Here is a 17060-nt window from a genome sequence, read left to right as displayed (position 1 = left end):
GAAGTATTTGCAAAACAGTATCAGAAAACTTTTTAAGCATTAATTATTTTAATTCCATCTGAACAACATGCTATTTTGAGGTAGTAAATGAAGGAAGTCTATAGTAAAACTATTTATATGAAGCACTGCTAACAGAAAAGTTTACAAAAACAAATAGAGATAATGAGTTTATTAACAGTAATGATACACCATTAGTAAACTTCCATTGTAACTAAAAAATTCACCTCACCTAATCCCACTCCTTGGGGAAAGTTGATTCCTAATCTCTGTGTTTCCACAGTACTCTTGAATCTATGTCTAGAAGGGTATGTCTCACACTGTAATTATTTACTTACACACATCTGATTCCTAATGTACATTAAGCATTTGCTAATTATTAAATGAGTATCTTCAGCTTGCACAAATTATTTAAATCTTTTTGTTCTTCTAAACATCAAGGAATATCCCATTAAGCTTTCTGATTATTTCATATTTCTGAATTAATCTTTATATAAAGGAACATCAACAAGTAAGTTCTCAAAACTAACCATTTTTTTCTCCATAACGTAAGAACGCCCTAGGTACAAATAATGTAGGTTAGCTTTTAAATATTGGAAAGAGCTAAAGCATTAAGTGTCAAAGCACTAACACTTGTGTATTTGCAACAGAAAGATAGTCTCATGACCCTTTCACAATTTCCCAAAGGATCTTTAAGAGACTTTTAAATGCTCTCTCAACTAAGAAGAAATAATCAGGGCAAAACAACAGGTTCATTATGGAAAATGGCAGCTGTGGTGGCAGCAAATTTTTAAGTCCTTCTGAATCTTTACATAAAACACAGAGCAACTAGAGAGCAAACCCAAAAACCATGGGTAATTTTTAGAAGAAAACTATTTGATAGTCTCACCACAAACCCTATAATACAAAAGACTGAAACAAACCACCAACAGCCCCAACCTTCTTTCCCCCCACTCTGCTCCCAATCTGTTTTCTACTGGTGTCTAAGTGAAAGAAAGCAGAGGGAAGCAATGAAGTGTCTGAGGAACTTGAGAACAGAAGCACAAAATAGCCAAAAGGTATTCAGTGGCAAGCACTGAGAGACAATTTGTGAGAAGCTAAAATTACTCTAGCATTGAGTAGGTGCAAGTGGTTCACAGTAAGGCCTATAGGCCTACAGCAGTCTAGTCCCCTTAGGTTATTTGAAACTGACACTTGGGGCTGTCTTCCAAGACAGACCTTACCCTTAAGAGAAAGTCCTGGGAATGAAAACAAAATTGAGCAGGTTAAGGACAAACAAGATAAAGAAAAGAGAAGGTCCAAATAGAAGTGTCAGAGCAGAACAGAGCCAGGAAATCTCAGAAAGCCGTCTACCATTCTTTTTAACGATGCACAAAAACAATAAAAGAGAACTCTGAAGTTAGAAGAACTAAGCCTCCTCCTAAAACTTCAAGAAAACTATTTTCATATAAAGAAACAAGTCAAAGTATTGAGGTTGAATATCATACAAAGTTACAATAAGAAAAAAGAAACAGGAAAATAGTTAAACTCAGAAGCAAGGGAGAGGGGGGAAATGGGAGTTGTTCAATGGATATAAAGTTTCCATTATGCAAGATGAGTAAGTCCTAGAGGTCTGTTGTACAACATAGTGCCTCCAGTTAACAATATTGTATTGTACACTTAAAAATTTTTTAACAGGGCAGATCTCATGTTAAGTGTACTTACCATACCACACACAAAAAGTAATAAATAAAAGAAAAAAGGGAATAAAATAACATCCTACAGACAATGAAAGCATGCCAGAGATGCTCACAGAAGAGATAAAAATGAGCTTCTATTTCAAAATGAACTTAAAAAATTATGTAAGACAGGAAAGAAAAAATATATATCAAAATTTAAAAAGCTCAGGAAAAAATGACAAAATTCAGGAAAGAATCTGAAATAAAAGGGAAAAATCATTTCAGGAATGAAGACTTAAGTTCAAGAAATATAAGAAAAAATAAACATAAAAGATAAAGTCTTAAGAAAAACAGAAGGTGAAAAGAAAACAAAAAAAATCAAAAAGAAGGAAGGGTGCATGCAAGCTTAAGTATAGTGTCTAGGGAAACATAGTAATAAAACAAAAAAGAAATTCAATTAAGCAGTTTCCAAAAAAATCAGGTTATTAGTTATTTTTTGAAGGAAAGGAGTTATGTTTGGGAAAAGGCATACATGGAAGGGCTTCTAAGGTAGCTGGCAAAATTCTCTCCCTTTACCTGGAAGATGGTTACATGGGTGTCGGTCTCATAATTCACTAAATTACACATTTGTTTTCTCTTCTACATTTTATTTTACAGTAAAAAAGGATAAAAAAAGGAATTTAGGAAAATCAAAAACCACAGATACTAATTTAAAACTACTTCTACATATCAATGGAAAACAGTAACAAAAAGCTTTTGAAATAATCTTCAAACCAACGTAATAGAATTATGCAGCAAACCGAGAGACCAATTTTCCCACAATATTTCGCCCTTATATTTGGCAAACAGGATGATGAATTAAAAGTCTACTATCTTAAGGGCACCTGGGTGGCCCAATCCATTAAGCATCCGACTCTTGATTTCAGCTGAGGTGATGATCTCATGATTTGTGCAATAGAACCTTGTCTCTGGCTCTGCACTGACAGCACCAGAGCCTGTTTAAGGTTCTTTATCTCCCTCACTCTCTGCCCCTCCCCCTGCTCCTGCCTTCTCTCTGTCTCCCTCTCTCTCAAAACAAATAAACGTTAGAAAAATATAAAACTCTATCTTATTATAAAGTACCTACCTGTTGTTTCTCGCATACTTTAAAACGTATTTGACACTTACTGATTCTTAGAATAAACTGCAATATTTAAAATGCATAAAAGATTTTTTTCAGTAGAGATACTCTAAAACTGCCAAGAAAATTCATCTTTGTGACAAATATGGTAGTCTTCAAAATAAATATAATTAAATTCAACAAGCACTTATCCAGCACATATTTTCTATGAGGTATTTACACTTTAGACTGAAGAGATAATTAACAACTATAATAGAAAGCTATATATAGTAAATGCTTTGAGAAAGGTACAAGGTACTGCAGGTTCGGAAGAAAAAAAGGGCATTTCACCTGCCCTATTGCATTAAAATTCTAACCACACCCTTCTCATATTCCTTCAATCTGTATTCTCCAGTATGGCAGAATGATCTTTCAAACACCAAAATCCCCCTTTAAAAACTCTTTACAAAGTACAGTACAGTACATAGGCAATTTAAATGCCTTACAAGGACAAGGTAGACAACAAGTGGGTGAAGCTGGTTTGATGTAAGACAACAAAGAATGATGGAAACTACCAGCAAGAAGGAAGCTACTCACAAGCTTTAGGCAATTACCACCATGTAGGAACATGAAACCAATGTTGCTATAATGTTCAATTTTTTCAAGAGATGACAGAACTCTAGTCATTTCATGTGAAATGTACCAATATTTAAATGTTGGCAAATAATTCAAAATGTAAAAAAACCAAACCAAACCAAAAAAAAACCCACAAGCCAAACAAAAAAACAGCTGTAGGTAAAGTTTGCCAACTCTGCCTTCAGAAATGTGCCTGATATTAATATTCCAGTAGCTGGCTCCTGAGTGTCCTCAGAACTGAAAAAAGACTGTCTTCCTAATTCAAAGCAAAGGGAACAACTTTCTCTCTTATAACGTTTTTCTCTTAAAATTTTCGGACCTGCTACCATTAGTACGCCAGCAAAAGCCAGCAGTTGACAAAACACAAGAAAAAATAGAAAAGTAACATTTATTTGATAGTCACTTCAAAGTTGCTTAACCAATTTTTGGTTGTTATTGTTTTTATGAACAGTTATGTTCATGGTCACCATTTTACACTACATACACGTTATATGGTCAAATTTTCTATTGCTAAAACTGTTTCTAGATTATATGATACAATCAAATGTATCCATGTACTTTTTGTTCTTTAACAAAAGAACACCATGAGACTCCAGAAAACCATTGGCCTAGTAAGCTCCCTGAACAGTCTGGCTCCTGTGTGCCACTGCTTCACACCACTTCAAGTTTCCTGAATATACTATGCTCTTTCACTCCTTTCGGTTTTTAGATGTATTTAAGGCTCTCTACCCCATTTGTCAGAACTGCTCAGAGTCAGCAAAGCCTTAGTAGTAGTAGTCAGAAGAGACTTCCTTGAATTACTTTTTTTCCCATCCTGCTTGCTTAGCATCCTATATAGAACCTTATTATAGAACTTACTTGCTATTTACGACATTTTTGTAGAGATCCATGATATACATATATAACTGAAACAAAGTGAAATCATACTTTTACACTTAACCACACATAACACACTGAAATTTTCTATTCAATTTTTTATTTAAAAAAATATTTTTAATGTTTATTTATTTTTGAGAGAAAGACAGACAGAGCGTGAGTGGGGGAGGAGCAGAGAGAGAGAGAGAAATCCAAAGCAGGCTCCAGGCTCTGAGCTGTCAGCTCAGAGCCCGTTGTGGGGCTTGAACCCACAAGCTGTAAGATCATGACCTGAGCAGAAGTCGGATGCTCAACTTACCGAGCCACCCAGGTACCTCTTCTATTCAATCTTTTAAAAGAAATGCTGATTACAATTTACCACATAGGTTCTATCATCCACTTAAAAAATACTGCACTAGAATATAAATCCTTGTAAGCAGCACTCAATATATTCATTTTCATGCTGTAGTACAGACCGCTTAGTAAGCAAATATTTAAATAAAAGAATAAATATAGCAGTACCCTGTACTAGAAAAGTCAAAGAGCAAGGCAGACCCATCAGCCAACAAACTTCTATATATACAACCTCTGACAAATGACTTAACCTCCTTGAATCCCAAGGAGTTAACACCATTTACTTAACTCATTACAACAATAAAGTAGTAGCACTGCTGCCACAGATTAGGCATTCTATAAATGAGGCATCAAATGAGGGAAGATGGTCTGGAAATATCAGTTTCTTCTCCCTACCATGTATTTTTCCCTACTCCTTCCAGGAGACAAATCAAGATTCAAGTGTCTCATCCTGGCAAATACCCATTTCTTAAAGACTTTAGGTCACAGTACAAAGAGTATGCATTTTGAAAATTTTAACGACTTGGTTTCAAATACCCAGCACTGCATTTACATAACTTCTCATTATCTTTCTCTATCAATAAGAATAAAATACTTCCTGTAGGGTTAAGAGGAATTAATATATACTATATTATACTCTATATATCATATAACTACATGTCCAGTATAATACCATGCCAGAATATAGTAGGTGATCAATAAAAGATAGTGATTATTGCTAGGACTACTACTGAATGTTGTTCAACCAGCATACAACAGGTAGCATTTAAACTGAACTTTTAAGGATGGAGGAGCTGGACAAAGGCGTGGGACAAACAACAGGAACAGCAAAATCTTAACTTACAAGAAATCTCTTCTTTTTCTATTATTTCCTCTTTTAAGATAAAGAAACCATCAGGATGTAAGTTTATCAATTTCCTCAATTCTCTAAGGTTATGAATAAAACTCAAAAGTACTATGTTAACTCTCTCAAAATTCTAACTTAAGGGGCGCCTGGGTGGCTCAATTGGTTAAGCCTCTGACTTCAGCTCAGGTCATGATCTCGTGGTTCGTAAGTTCAAGCCCCACATCGGGCTCTCTGCTCTCAGCACAGAGCCTGCTTCAAATCCTGTCTCCCTCTTTCTCTGCTCCTCTCCCATTCTCTCTCTAAAAAACAGAAATAGGGCGCCTGGGTGGCGCAGTCGGTTAAGCGTCTGACTTCAGCCAGGTCACGATCTCGCGGTCCGTGAGTTCGAGCCCCGCGTCAGGCTCTGGGCTGATGGCTCAGAGCCTGGAGCCTGTTTCCGATTCTGTGTCTCCCTCTCTCTCTGCCCCTCCCCCGTTCATGCGCTGTCTCTCTCTGTCCCAAAAATAAATAAACGTTAAAAAAAAAAACAAAAAAAAACAAAACAGAAATAAACATGAAAAAAATTCTAACTTAAATATTAAATTATGCTCAGTGGGCTGTAAAATATAGTGTGAAAGGTATAAATGTATTAAATACATTTTAGAAAAAATTTCAGTTAAGGGTTCAAAGTAAGAGCACTTTGTAGTTAACCTAGTTAACTAGAAAAAATTAACTGAAATGTTCATTCAAGAAGACTTTAAACAAAAATTGTATTGTCCAATAAAATTGACACTGTTTTATTAATAATATTCTCAGTAACATTCCCAATGTTACAATGGCATCACTCTTCTACTAAGTATACAGTGTCTTCCCTCCAACAAAGTTCATCATCACTTTCAAAACTTTAATGTTTATTTTCTTCAACTGCATTTTCTTTTCCATAAATAAATAATTATAGCCTCTCACAAAGAGGAAAGCACAGGGTCTGTTCTTTTCCCAGTATGTTTTCCCCAATATATCTTTTAGACCACTTCTAAGTGGCAAAAGCACCAAATAACTATTAAAGTACAATCAAGAAGCCAAGAATTTTCTGGGGCGCCTGGGTGGCTCAGTGGGTTAAGCACCCAACTGTTGATTTCAGCTCAGGCCATGATCTTTCAGTTTGTGAGTTCCAGCCTTGTCTTCAGCTCTGCTCAGACAGTGCAGAGCCTGCTTGGGATTCTCTCTCTCTGCCCCTCCCCCCGTGTATGCTTCAAATCAATATTTAATTGATTTCTTTAAATAAATATTTAAAGAAAAAAAAAAGCCAAGAATTTTCTTATACAACCTGTAGACTTCATAGGATCTGAGGATAATTAATGGTAATTAAACTATCCTGGTAATTTAACAGGAATACATCTATTTGGGGAGAATCAAAGTAACTTTTTGTTACCTGTGTTGGTACAAAAGGCAGTTAACCTTTATGATAATAAGCATATCTTCTACATGACTACTTAAGTAAAGAGATTTATTTAGCCTTTTAGGCCATAGTAATATTATGTTTATAACCTTCAGTGAAACCAAGATCTATGTGAGGGGATAAATTCCATTTTACATTTATAACAGGCAGATTCTAGGAAAGTAGAATTCTCTTGCTCACCACTATATTCTTAGCACATAAATACAGTAGATGTTCAATAAATATCTATCCAACTTTAAATATTTATAGAAAAGCAAATTAGGTTGAGGGAAATAAAAAAATATATGAATCAAAATTAGGTTAAGGCTTTGAGCATGGGATATGCTTTGCAACTTGCTTTCAAAGAGTAGAGTATGGAAGGAAAGGGGGTGGAAACCTGGCAAACAAAGCCCTCAAAGAGTGATCAAGATTATCATCAATTTTATCATATTGTTATTATGTGCCCTTAGAGTAATGTGATGAGAATGGCACTTCACCTCTGTTGTCTTCCTCCCTAAAACCTATATGACTCCAGTCTAATCATTAAGAATCATTTATCCCCTCACATATTAGGCAAATCTCAACCGAGGGACATTCTCTAATATCTCTGACTAGTACTCCCGAAAACTGTCACAGTCATCAAAAACAAGAAAAGTTTGAGAATTTGCAATTCTGGAATAGAAAAAGAACACTAGGGAAAAACTAGTGAAATCTGAAGAAAGTGCATAGTTATTAGAAATGTAGCAATTTCGTTTCCTTAGTTATATAAGCAGTTCACAATAATGAAAACTGAGTGAGGTATACTCTGTGTACTACCTTGCAACTTTTCTGTAAATGTAAAACTATTCTAAAATAAAAAGGTTACTTAAATGAAAACAGAATAAGGAAAATAAGGAATACAAGAATCAAAATCCCTTGGAAACAAATCATGATAAACCTTCTTTTCGTCCCTCTATGTTTGGTAGTAAGACAAAGATAGTATTCTCCTACAGTGGAAATAAAGTTATTAATAAACAATACTGTAGGCATTGTACAAGTCTATAGTATTAATTATGAAGTTACATATGATCAAAGCAAATCCCTTTGAATTTTAGTTTCCCAAAGTATCATTCTTCATCCTCAACATTTCATTAACTCTGTGACAAAAATTCATAACATTTGCTGTCACTTCTGTATTGAAGTGATTATCCCACATCTTTAATCTTTAGTCACTAAAGGTCATATTCCCCTTGCTTTCTCCCACGCATCTTACACTCAACTAAACTCACCATCTTCTTGATGATGCTTCCCTTCCAAACTTCCCTCTCAAAGTTATTAATTTTTTTTCAGTAGATCTCTCTCCTTCCCATGCCTCCCATTCCCGCAGTTAATAATTACTATTAACACTGCTGTCAAATGAACCTTCCTCAAATAAGGATTTTATTATATTCCTAGGTTCAAATGTCATCTCTTTTTTTTGTACTAAACCATATTTAAATTCAGAAGTGATACCTTTTAGGCCATCCATAATTGGTTATGTTTTTGTACCCTTCACTTGTAAAGATCTTTCCGTCCATCTTTCTACCTCATTCCATAAGTCTTGCCTTTCCTTTATTCAGAAAATAATTCAATCCTCACAAAGCATATCACATATACACAGGAAAATAAGACTCTTCTGGGTGGTCAAAGACTTTATAATTTTCTTAGGGTGATAAAACCTAAAAAGATGAGGGGTGCCTGGGTGGCTCAGTCAGTTAAGTGACTGACTTCGGCTCAGGTCATGATCTCATGGTCTGTGAGTTCGAGCTCCGCGTCAGGCTATGTGCTGACAGCTCAGAGCCTGGAGCCTGCTTCAGATTTTGTGCCCCCGCTCTCTCTCTGCCCCTCTCCGGCTCATGCTCTGCCTTGTTCTGTCTCTCAAAAATAAATAAATGTGAAAAAAAATTAAAAAAAAAACACTTAAAAAAATGACTAAAAAAGAACATTGGAGGGACACCTGGGTGGCTCAGCTCAGGATCTCACAATCTCACATTTTGTAAAATCAAGCCCTGCATCACACTCTGCGCACACAGTGGAGAGCCTACCTGGGATTCTCTCTCTTTTCCTCTCTCTCTCTCTCAAAATAAATAAATAAACATTAAAAAAAAAAAGAACATAGGAATCTTATTCAAAGCTGCATCCTTAGTTCCTATAACATGAAAAGGGCTCAAAAAGTGTTTTTTTAAATTTTTTCTTAATGTTTATTTATTTTTGAGACAGAGAGAGACAGAGCATGAATGGGGGAGGGTCAGAGAGAGAGGGAGACACAGCATCTGAAACAGGACCAGGCTCTGAGCTGTCAGCACAGTGCCCGGCACAGGGCTTGAACTCAGGGACTGCGAGATCATGACCTGAGTCGAAGTCAGACGCTTAACTGACTGAGCCACCCAGGCGCCCCCCTAAAAAGTATTTATTAAGTGAAAACAAGGCAGCATAGAATGCTACAGCCAAAAGAATTACATGCTATTCAAAAAGGTAAAGAATTTTCAGTTGGGGAGGTGAAGGCAGGTCTAAAATTCTATGATTCTAAGGCTCTCAAGGCAGTCGAGACTCAAGCCTGAGTATTTCTTCAGCAGTTAAGAAGATGTGTGCAGGTATATTTCCAACAGAAAAATGCTACACCAGCAAAGATACGTAAAATTGTTATACCACATTGAAGTAGTGAATAAAGAACAGTTCCTGAAGGTTAGTGGAAGATAAGATGGGATTAAACAAGGACCAAAGTTTGAAAAGTCCTGAGAAGAAATTTGGTATTCATACTTGACCTAAGGGTAATACAATTCATGCTTGACATGAGAGTGATACAATTTTCAGAAAGATTAACCCAATGGGAGTAACATGTTAAACTTTAGAAATCAAGAGCCTTATTTCTTGAAGAAGCCTCCCCTAATTACTTAAACCCTCTAGGTTCCTTCTCCTTTTAAGCCTTATACCACTTGCCTGCAGTATACAATTTAACTCCTAATTACACCTTCTCACACAGTAAATTCTTAAATTTTCACTGGTGTTAATCTAGTCTCTTCAATCAAAGAATAAGGATCAAATCAAAGATCTCCATTTCTTCCTAAGAAATCAGCAAAGCATTAGGCCCTTAAAACTTTATTTTTGGAGGACTTTTTGCATTTATGTAAAACCTACTTACTAAAAAGACAACAATCTAAAAGCGACACACACACACACACACACACACACACACACACACACACACACAGTGATAGCTAAGCAATAAGCTACCACAAGAACAAGTCCTGTTTGGATGGCACTTCTTAAAGTTTCATTCGATAGATCCCATAACTAATAATGTCGTTATCTTACAGCATATGTTTTCAGTACTTCCTGTTTTATATAGGCATTTCATCACCACATTTACTTTTCTTTCTCAACTAAGCATTGCTCTCAGTGGTCAGCACATAATAGTCATTTCTCAATCTCATTATCTTTTTGGCACTGAAGCCTTTCCAATCTTTTTATCTATTAACTTCATTGATTGAGAACCACTGTTATGGCATAATTAAATTCTAATAAATAGTGCTGCTATAACTTCTCTACATAATTCTTTTACACATTTTAAATGCTTCCTGTGGTTTAGCAATATTCAAGTAAAACTGATTCAAATAAAAACATATGTTACAGGAATAATTCAAATCCACCAAAGCATTCACAAAATGATGTTAGTATCCATGGATTACACTTAAATTCTAAAATTTTCCAAATTCTACAAAAATTTGGATTTTTAAATGTTCAACCTTTTGACCCTTTACTTTCATATAGTCTCAAAATTAAATTTCACTCCTTAAACTAAAATCTGTTCATGTTAACATTCACATTAAGCGTTCATACTTTTCCAAAAAGAGCTTAAGAAAGTACACATACGAGTACTTATTTCATCCCTAAACAAGTATTTTCACTCATAATTTATCTATATCCTTTCAGGTCACATTTTCATATAAAAAGAAAAAAATAAGACTTTCTAAAACTCAAAAAGAAATACTCCAGAATGTGATTATTTCTGATTGCTTTAGAACCTCTCACTAATGGTTCTTAAATACAAACGATGTTTTTCCAGAGTTGGGAAACTCCATAATGTACTATTCTATTCCCCACCACTCCTTCACTGGTACCTAACACTGCTGAGATTTTACAGATGAATCATCAAACAGCAGAGGAAGGCAAAAACGTCAATATATACCCTACAAGGAAACAGAGATAAGTCTTACAATTCGGATGGAAGAGATAGACGAGATAGACGTGAACAGTTCAGCTTTTTCCACTTCCTCATCTCAGAAAACACAAAAACAAATGTGGATGCAAGGCTACAGCACGATTACAAAGCCCCTGCCTACCAGTGAAGCCACAGACCTAGTGGCGCTAGGGCACTCTATTACAGTCAGCCGGCCACGTGGCTGTCACAATCAGAAGGAAGACAGGAGAAACAGCACAAACTAACCTGGAAATAAATAACCGCCCTCCGCCTCGGAGTTGGGGTAGAAGAAAGACCGTGCCGTTTTTTTGCACGCTAAGACTTTTTTCCTGTAAGGTGAAAACGGAGTACAGGGGCTGCTTTTAAGGAGACTTTAAAAGCAGAAATCAGGTCCAAGAAGACCCCGAGAGTGGTACCCCATTGAATTCGCTACTCTCACTCCCGCGAGCTAAGGTGGAAACAGGCATTCTGCAAAGGGGTAAAAGGGGCGGAGTTGAGTAAGAGTGGAGGATGAAGGACTACTCAGAGGGGCCTCCTTCCCCTGACTGCCCCCGTCCTCCGGGGTTTTCAGACTCGCCGCTGCTTTGGTGGGGCGAACCGAGAAGGCTGAAGAGCCTCGCACAGGCCCTCAGTACCTCTCACCCACCCCACCCCCCTCCCCGACAAAAGATACAAGGACAGAGATAACCACGGGCCCGAGAGAAGCAGCCAAAAGGAAGTGTCCATGTTGCAGCGCTGAAAACCCTAGAACTCCCACCCTACCAAGACAGCCTCCTCGAGAGGCCCCCAGGGCGCCCGCTGGAGGAGGGGCCAGAGAGTGCCGGGGTCGGCCACCCCTACATCCGGGACCCGCCCCTGTCCCCCGAACGCCCGGCAATCCTGGGGCTTGAAGTTCACTCCAGGCAGCGTCAGGCGCCTCCCTGGGCACTACTTGGCTGGGCCCAGCCAGTCCGTCTGGGGCCGGACCAGGACTCCACGCCCGGCACGTCTCGTTCCACTTCGAGGCGGGGGAGGGGGCGCCGCACACACTCCCGAGGGGCTTGGGGCACTTCCTCTAACAGCAGATGCGCCCTGAGTTGAGCCCTAAGCGTGCCCGGGGCCACCTCCGAACCTGCCCGGAGAGCCGGCACCCCTCGCAGCGGTTTCCACCAGACGACACCCGTTCCCAGGCGGTCATTACCTCTCACGAAAAACTCCTAACTCGACCCTCCTAACACGACCCTCATGGAGCCGCGCTCCCCTCAGTTCGACACCCCCCGGGAACCCACACAGGACTCAAGCCGCGCGCAGGGGAGAACCCCGTGCCGGCGCCAATTCCTCACAGGACAAAAATGTCCGGGCGCGTCACGGGACAGCCGCCTCCGCGCCCCACGCCGGGAGCCGGCCGCACGCGCTGCCTCCGCGCCCGGGAGCTGTGCCGCGGGCCGGGGCGGGGAGCGCGGACGCCCGGCAGCGCCCGCCCAGGAGGGCGCTACTCCGCGGGAACTCACCGTCTGCTCTGCAGCCGCAGCGGGGAGGCAAGGAACGGGCAGGGGAAGACACAATATGGCAGAGCACCACAGCTGCTCCCGGCGGCTTCCAGCAGCCGCCTCCGGGAAGACGCGGCAAAGAGCAGGCAGCGGCAGCTGCGGTGGCGGCCGCGGCAGCACCACATCCCCCTCCCGTTCGCTTCCTCCCCCTCCCTGCACCCTCCCCCGCTGCCATGGCAACGCGGCGCCAAGGAGATTAGCCCCGCCCTTCCCTCCGGTCCCCGCCTCTTGCGGCCACCTCCGGAGGGGGCTCGGCCCGCCTCCCGGTATCTCCTCCCACCTCCTACCTAAGGGCGGGCCCCGGACCTCGCAGGCCGTGCTGAACTGCGGGTGGGAAGGAAGGGAGATGCAGTGTCCGGAAGGGCGGGGTTCGCACGGAAGGCAGGGCGGAGACGTGGTGGGCCAGTGCCGGTTTCGGGCTGAGGAGGGGCTGGGAAGGCGGGAAAAATGGAAAGGCCTCGCCTGTCCCGGCAGGACCTATAGGAGTGTGGCGGAGCGCGGCGCGGCCGCTGAGTGGCCAAGAAGGCGCGGGGGCGGGGCCAGGGTGGCCTTCCCGGCTGGTCGGCTGGAGAAGCCTGTGCTGGGACTGCAGCGACGACCCCCAACAGCCCGAGCTTCTGTGGGTTTCCCCAAGAGCTTTCCGCCATGGGTCGGGCTTTGAAAGCGCTGTAGGAAGCGGTAAAGCATTGATATGAACTTAAAGTGATATCACACTCGCTTCACTGAAATTTTAAGTGGAAACTGAGCTCAGCGTGTTTGTGGTGAAAAAAAGGACTTTGGAATCAGATCCTAAATTTAATAAGCATCGCATTTCCTGAGCCCTCATTAAGTGCTAGGGACTGAGGTAAGTTCTTTACATGCATTGTCATAACCATAATGCTAAGATACTGTTGCCAAATAAAATATACCGGAGTGCCCAAAGTCAGAATTTCAGGTAAATGTAGAATAATTTTTTTTTTTCAACGTTTGTTTATTTTTGGGACAGAGAGAGACAGAGCATGAACGGGGGAGGGGCAGAGAGAGAGGGAGACACAGAATCGGAAGCAGGCTCCAGGCTCTGAGCCGTCAGCCCAGAGCCCGACGCGGGGCTCGAACCCACGGACCGCGAGATCGTGACCTGGCTGAAGCCGGACGCTTAACCGACTGCGCCACCCAGGCGCCCCTGTAGAATAATTTTTTAATAAAAGAATGTTCCATTTGGGAACTTCCTGATTTTTGTTTTGTTTTTTGCTAAATTTACAAACCCTGTCCTAACTCTTAGAAATTCCCACTTTACAGAGAAGGAAGCCAAGGCTTAGAAAAATAATCTGACAGAAATAAGAGGCAGAACTAAGGCTCCATTTTACTAAAATTATGATCCTGATCACTAAATTTCTAAATATCTTTATCCACATCTTTAAAAAGTAGAGTAGTGATACCTATATCACAAATGTGCTGAACAGATTAAAAGTAAACGTGTGTGAAAGAGACCTGCGCAGGGACTGATGCATACAAGGTTCATTTTTTTTTCCCGAACAATGAATGTTAACTGGATATTCACTGTGTGCGGGCTGTGAGTCAAGTGAGCTGAGCATGAAACAAGCTGCCTACTGACAATAAAGCAAGTCAAGCTCTGGGGATGACAGAGACACAGAATTAATTATAGGCATCATTCCGCAGATGAAAATACTGTGTCTATATGATTTGTCCAAAATCCTCTGCTAGTTCCATTTGTTTCTCATTACACTGTCTGAAAGGCCTCATAACTGCACTTAGATTAAGTGGCCACAAGCCAAATGTACTATATGCTTTATAGAAGCAAGAGTTGCTTCATTTTCTCCCTTCAGAGCGATCACTGTTGCCCCCTCATGTGGACAAATTGAAGGAAGTTCCTGGAGGAAGAATGCAGTAGAACGGGAACAAAGAAGGAAGGGAAGATTAAGAGGAGGTGGCTTCTGGAAAGCCATAGTCTCCTCATACCTTTGTCTTGTTTTATATCTGCTGACCATGGTGATCACTAATATAATATGGGTCTTCATCTCCCTACAGATTATTGTAATAGTATCTTATTTGATATATTGAACTTTAGTTTCTAGTTTTCCTTCTCATCTATTTTAAACTCAGGTGACCAAACAGTCCTCCTCAACTCTAGAAGAATCACAGAATTTGAGAGTTGGCATTAATACATACTTTCAAGACATGTCATCTAGGAGCCCAGTTTATCATAGATACAAAAGCAAATCCAGAACAGCTATGTAACTTGTATAAGGTCAAATAATGAAAATACTGCATTGGCATCCACTAACATCTCTCTACTGGTCCTGTCTATGACTGATTCAGTAGACAGGCTGGGCACATTTAAGTAATCTCTGCAGGTAAGGCTCAGGTCTCTTAGGAAGTCTATCACACTTAGTTCAGAGTCCAGGGATACTTGCATACTTAAAGGCTATTTTAGAGGACTTTGAACACCTCTCAAGAAAAAGCTGTGATTAAAACTAATGATGATTCAGAGTGAGTAGCTTTACCCAGGAGTTTACAAGAGTAAAAAGGCTGTGAAACCAGAGCTTAACTCTTTAGGAAAAAGAGGATCCTGGCATTTAAGATCTCCTGTGAAGTTTGTATTGTTCATTCTCCAAAATACTTAAAAAAAATTTTTTTTTTAGTTTGTTTATTTTGAGAGAGAGAAAGAGAGAACCAGTGGGGGAGGGGCAAAGAGAGAAGGGGACAGAAGATCAAAAGAGAGCTCTGTGCAGACAGCAGAGAGCCCAATGCAGGGCTCAAACTCACAGACCATGAGATCATGACCTAAGCCGAAGTCAGACAGTCAACCAACTGGGCCACCCAGGCACCCCTCTCCAAAATACTTTTGTACTTTAAACTTTACTGGAAGACAAATACATTAGAAAACATATTGTTTGAAATGCCCTCATATTTAGACAGAAAAGTGATAGGAACTCAAATATACACATTTACATTTTAAATGTATTTATTATTGTATTACATATATTTAACAAAGACTCTTTGATCATGACTTGATGATTCTAAAAATAACCAGTTTGCCAATAAAGAATGTAGACTTCAAGACCCTTGAAGTCAGTGCCCATATCTTTTTCATTCTTATAGTCTAATTGCTTAGGACAGTTTTGGGACCGAGGTGATGGCCAATAATATTTGTTAATGGGGCACCCAGGTGGCTCAGTCAGTTGAGTGCTTGACTCTTGATCTTGGCTCAGGTCATGTGAGATCAAGTTTGTGAGATCAAGCCCTACATCGGGCTTTGTGCTGACAGCATGGAACCTGCTTGGGATTCTGTCTCTCCCTCTCTCTCTGCCCCTCCCCTGCTTGCTTACTCTCATTCTCTTCCTCTCCAAGTAAATAAATATTTAAAAAATAATAATAATGTAGGGGCCCCTGGGTGGTCAGTTGGTTGGGTGTCCAACTTCAGCTCAGGTCATGATCTCATAGCCCATGAGTTGGAGCCCCACATTGGCCTTTGTCTGACAGCTCAGAGCCTGGAGCCTGCTTTGGATTCTTGTGTCTCCTTCTCTCTCTGCCCCTCCCCCACTCATGCTCTGTCTCTGTCTCTCTCTCTCTCTCTCTCTCTCTCTCTCCCTCTCTCTCTCCCCCCTTCAAAAATAAATAAATATTAAAAAAGTTAAAAAAAAATAATGTTTGTTGATAAAAGAAGTAACTTTTCTCAAATCACAAGATACCGGGACTAAGATACAACAGCCCTATAAGTACTGGTCTGTTACTTGGGGCTAAAAAGATGGAACTGCAGATGACAGTCTAGTTTTGTTTTGTTTTTTCCTTTGAGGATCTTTTTCAACGTACCTCTAAGAACAACTAGATATATTTAATAGTACCTACATTTCTGTAAGTCCTGGTATTGGCAATAATTTGGACCAATCCTTCTACTAACAACACTGGAAGAACTTAACAAAATATTAAAATTATCAGCTCAAAGGTATTAGAGAGCTAACAAGATAGAAATTACCAACCCAAGATCTGAGGGTTGCTGAGAGTATGAATAGGAATGAGGGATAGTGATTAGAGTTCAGAATGTTCAAAGGGGGAAGGAGGATGACTTGGTTGAACTTGCTTTAGACAGGGAATCCAAATGGCTACATCCTAGATGTAAAGGGTCATCATCTCCATTTCAAATCATCTCAACCCTAAGATTGGATTAGGGTAGTTCCTTTAAGTCAATGCCCCCAAAACCCTTGGCAGAAGCAAACTGAAATTTTCTTTGGAGTAAAGTAATATTATTCTATGCCTCAAATCATTTGTATAATTTTGCAAAAACTATGTCTAGTACACAATCAAAAATAATCAGTCACACAAAGAAATAAGAAAAACAACAGAAACAACAAATAACAAAAAATGGAACTAAAGGGGTTCAGAGAGTGAAATTATCAGACACAGATTTAAAAATAACAATGCTTTCAGGGAGCCTAGGTGGCTCAGTCA

General features: G+C 40.0%; 1 protein-coding gene across 1 annotated transcript in view; it reads right to left on the bottom strand.

The window, feature by feature from the left end:
• FOXN2 (forkhead box N2) overlaps positions 1 to 12716 on the bottom strand; it is a 66254-nt gene extending 53538 nt beyond the window's left edge. The window contains 1 exon segment of the mRNA XM_030310563.1: positions 12573 to 12716. The gene's annotated coding sequence lies outside the window, so the exon portion shown is untranslated.
• Positions 12717 to 17060: the final 4344 nt, after the last annotated feature.

This window comes from Lynx canadensis, chromosome A3, assembly GCF_007474595.2.
Source record: "Lynx canadensis isolate LIC74 chromosome A3, mLynCan4.pri.v2, whole genome shotgun sequence".
NCBI classification, from domain to species: Eukaryota; Metazoa; Chordata; class Mammalia; order Carnivora; family Felidae; genus Lynx; species Lynx canadensis.
Note: the sequence above shows the minus strand (reverse complement) of the source record. Positions and strands in the feature narration are given on the sequence as shown.